The following is a 4,626-nucleotide window of genomic DNA, read 5'->3' as shown; positions in this document are numbered from 1 at the left end:
ATGGCTTGGGCCCAGGGTACCTGGAGGACCGCCTCTCTCCGTACAATCTGTCCCGCACACTCAGATCAACAGGGCAGCAATTGCTAAGAGTTCCAGAGGGGAAATATATTTCCACTTCTAGGAGGGCCTTCTCCATCTCGGCCCCCAACCTCTGGAACTCGCTGCCCTTCAAACTCCGCTCAGCCACCTCCCTAGCCCAATTTAAGAAGGGGCTAAATACCTACTTATTCAAGCAGGCTTACCCCTGACCTCTGCCCCAGAATACTTCCCTCCCCCCCCCTTTAGTCAGCACTGTTTGCCGGCATGAATTTTATTATTTTTATTGAATTGTTTTAATCTAATTTTGTAAAGTTGCATTATTGTATTACTGTATATTTGCTGTGCACCGCCCTGATTCTAAGAAGGGCGGTATATAAATAAAATTTTTATTATTATTTATTTATTACTACTACTACTACTACTATTATTTCATTCCAAATGCAACTTTTCCAAGCTCTGCTAATATCTGAAAGCGCCCTTAGCTTCCAAGAATTAACAGAGCAATGGAACAGAGAAGATTTTGTTTACTTCATAAGGACTTCTATAATTACACTTTTCTGTTGGGCTCCTCATGGGAAGCAAACACTGTCTTTTCACATTTGTGCAATTCTAGAAAATTGCCCTTTCCAGTGAATTAGCAGAAAGCGTGTGCAGGAGTAATTAAGCACTTTGCTTGGGATTAGCAAATTGCCATTATTATGTGCTATATATAGCCCACTCTATCCCAAAGGCATAATTTGTCCTCATCTCTCTTCTCAGTGTTAATTTGCAAGTGTTGAAAGAAAAAGGAGCGGGTTGGTGTTAATATTTTTAACCCCACAATAACCCCAGATTCTTAAGAACCAAAGAATGGGCACAAACCTACATTGTTATTGTTGCGTGCATTTAAGTCATTTTTGACCCATGGTGATCCTAAAGTGAAGCTATCGCAGGGTTTTCTTGGCAAGATTTGTTCAGAGGAGGGTTGCTTTGCCTTCTCTCTGAGGCTGAGAGAGTGTGACTTGCCCAAATTCACCCACAAGCAGATCTATTCCTTGGAATCACCGAGGATGAGGAACCTCCCAATACAGTCACTTTAGTTGACAGCAGTTCGATTCTTTGGAATTTGCTCAGAAATTCAGTTCAAAGAGTTTGTGGTATCATTTCCTTTGGGATCTTTGAAAGGAATGCCGCCTGTCAACTTATGGTGAACGCATGGACTTCTTAAGATTTTCCTAGACAAGGAATACTCAGAGGTAGTTTGCCAATGCCTTCCTCTGAAATGTAGCCTACAGAACCTGGTATTCAGCAGTTTTTTATCCAAGTACTAACCAGGGCTAACTGACCCTGCCTAGTTTCCAAGATTGGTCAGGATGAAAAAAATGTACTGGGGGATAATGCAGGATCAGAGCTTTGGGTGGTTACTTTTTTGGACTGCCAGTGTCCATGCTGGCTGGGGGATTTGGGGAGTGGTAATGTGAAAAGGTAATTTTTCTAAGTACTGCATACGACAGTGGTGGGTAACATTCATCTATGGGGCGGAAGTGCCCTTCTGGTTTTAGAACTCTCACTGATCCTATGCACTACATTTGCTGCCCTGCCACGCAAGTTTGTTAATGCAATGTGATGTTGATGGGGACATTTTCAATTTCACTTTAAAGCAAGGTGCCTGGGGAGCACATCTCTTATTTTTAAGGTGAAGTGCCCCTCCTTGTTGCCTTCTTTTAATATCAAATTGCTACAGTGGGTTTGCAGTCACCACAGTGTTCAAATCTGGTGGTGCAAATCTGAGGACAAATCTTGCTCCCTACCACTGGAAAATATCGACCTTGATGGAAGATATTGTACCTTCTGGCATTGGGTTGTCTGGCCCCTCTGGCTCAGACCCTCATCCACATACTAACCAGGGCTGACCCTGCTTGGCTTCCAAGATTAGGCAGGATCCACAATTATATTATTCCTCTTTAACTGGCATGCTTCCATAGTATGGAGTCCTGGGACTGGTACATTTTGGCTGAGAATTTAAATGCCCCTTGCTAACAACAATCTCAGGATTACACAGAACGGAACCACTGCAGTTAAAGTGGAATCATAGTGCTATAATTGTCTCATGTGAATGGCCCCTCCAGTGTTGTGTCACTGAAGGAGGCTGCTGCCACACTGGAGAATTAATGCAGTTAGGCATCACTTTGTCATGGTTCCATCCTATGGAACCCTGAGATTTGTAGTTGGTTGTGGCATCAGAGCTCTCTGACAGAGAAGGCTATGTAAATATCCACAAAACTATAAATCGTAGAATTCCCTGGCAGTTAAAACTGTGTCAGACTGCATTCATTCTAAAGTGTATATGTAGCCAAAGTATATCCTGGAGCATGAAAAATTCTTCTTTTGGAGTATAACTCCTAGAATGCTGCAGCAAGTAGCCACACTGTCTGACACTGGACAAAATAGGGAACCTTTCTGAGTTCTGGTGTAAACACACTGTGGTCCCAATCTCAACTGGGAGCCATGGTAAAGTTACAACTGCGAACCATGGTATTTTAGCTCTTCCCCACTGACAGATGGCTATAGGGCAACAAGAAGCAATGCCAAGACCAAATATTGCAAATATTGTCTCTCAGTTTAAGTGGGCTGAAATGCTGTGTAGGGTGTGTTAGATCTACAGGAATGTAAATCTTTTTCTCCTATTGGCTACTTTTTGGCAGGCTTCAGCAGATGGAGAGTTAGGAAACATGGTCTGGTGGGGGGGGGGGAAACCCTCATAATACTCCTCCCCTAGCAATGTGTCCATTCCAGCCAGTTGTAATAAGAACTAATTCAATTTTATGAACTGGTGCATACATTAGTGTTCCTTCTATCAACACCATGCCTTTTTCGTTTTGTATTGTGCCATTGAAATTGCAGACATATGAAAAGGCAGTCTTTTATCGTTCTTAAGTAAGTTGCTCTGGTAGCCGTTTTCGACTAAAGTGTATGTTCAAAATGTCTATTTCTCTAGAGGCATGAGGAAGGCATACAAGAATTTGCCAGATTACCCCAATGCATTAAATAAAGTAGCAGTCTTGTCTAAGGTATCTTTCGCCGAAGTAGATCCACAAGCACAGATCTCATTGATGTTTCCTGGACAGCTGTTGAGATTTTCTTCGAAACCTGTGTGTTTTGCCCCATCGAATATGCCCACAATGTAGACAGTGGCAATAAATCAAACCTTGTACAGATTACAGCATCCCTTTCTTGGTGATAACACTTGCTTTTAACAGAGGCTGCTACATCACAGGAAATGAGCTAAGGAGGCATTTAAATAAGAACTAGATGAGCTGTTGGCATTAGGCAAGCCACAACTTTGCAGTGAAAAGGAATGACTCACAGTCTTGTCTTCATCCCTTCGATAGCTCAGCTGGTAGAGCGGAGGACTGTAGAGTGCTATTTGAGTCATCCTTAGGTCGCTGGTTCGATTCCGGCTCGAAGGACAGATGTTTTTCTTCTGAGGAGGACACCTTTTCCAGGGAGTAGTAAAGGGGTACTGCAGCATAAGCAGACATTCACATAAGATGTGTGGAATACACCCTGTTTCATTTAGAGGCTGTTCCCACTTAAGATTTGAAACGATTTAAAATACAACGTTTTTAATAAAACCGATTCAAAATAACCCTGGTGTTATCTCGCGTTCCGAAACGCGTTATTCTTCGTTCCCATCTGGTTATTTAAATCGAAGTTTTTACCTGCAAGCGTTCCTACTTGGCATGAAATCGGTGTTTAAATAAAGCGATTCTTCTCTTCCATACCTTATTTGGAGCTTTCAATCAATAGTACGTCAGAATGACGTAACGTTAACCCGGATTATTTGGAAGCGATTTAACTTTCGTCAGCGTTTCCATTTCATTGACCGTTTGTGAAATGATGTATTTTTCAAATCCTCACTTGGCCATGGAAACCCACTGGGTGACCTTGAGCAAATCACACTCTCTCAGCTTCAGTGGAAGTTACATCTTGCCAAGAAAACCCTGTGAAACAACTTGAAGGCACACAACATGAACCCGTGATGGCCATCTAGGACAAAGCTTGACAAAGTTATTGTTTGGACTACACCTCCCAGAATTCTTTAAACAGCATGACTGCTGAGTAGGAGCTTTTGCGAGCTTTATTTTCCCTTGTTCTGCTCCAGAGATTGTTGGGACTGTAGCAACATTTTCCATCATCCTTCACCTTTGGCTACATTGTTCAGGTCTGATGGGAGCTGCAGTCCAACAACAGCTGATGGGGTACAAGTGGCCCAGCCTTGTTTCAGCTGAGGTGGGTATTACCCGCTTTTACAATTTACAGATCAAACAAAGAAGTGTAAGCACAAAGGCATATATTCTACTTCTGTTAGAAGCAGGGCCAAGATTTAACATCCTGAAAAAATTCCAAAAGCCATAAAGTTAAAATGTTGTTAGATCATGGTTCATGACATTGTATGCACGCTTTCAGAAGACCTGGTTTCTCCTCAGTATCTGCAGGCTAGATGCTAAACAGCAGCAGCAGTAGTATTTTTAATGCAGGAAGAAGATAAACCAGCCCTCGCTACTCATGGATTCTACATCCATGAATTCCACCATCCACAGCTTG

The 4,626-nt window shown here is 42.5% G+C and overlaps 1 non-coding gene across 1 annotated transcript; it reads left to right on the top strand.

Annotated features, from left to right (window-relative positions):
• The first annotated feature begins 3,400 nt into the window (after positions 1-3,400).
• On the top strand, positions 3,401-3,488 carry TRNAY-GUA. Its single transcript is given in 2 exon segments — positions 3,401-3,437; positions 3,453-3,488. It is a non-coding gene; the product is annotated as a tRNA-Tyr (tRNA).
• Positions 3,489-4,626: the final 1,138 nt, after the last annotated feature.

The sequence above is a fragment of the Sceloporus undulatus genome, chromosome 2 (genome assembly GCF_019175285.1).
Source record: "Sceloporus undulatus isolate JIND9_A2432 ecotype Alabama chromosome 2, SceUnd_v1.1, whole genome shotgun sequence".
NCBI lineage: Eukaryota > Metazoa > Chordata > Lepidosauria > Squamata > Phrynosomatidae > Sceloporus > Sceloporus undulatus.
Note: the sequence above shows the minus strand (reverse complement) of the source record. Positions and strands in the feature narration are given on the sequence as shown.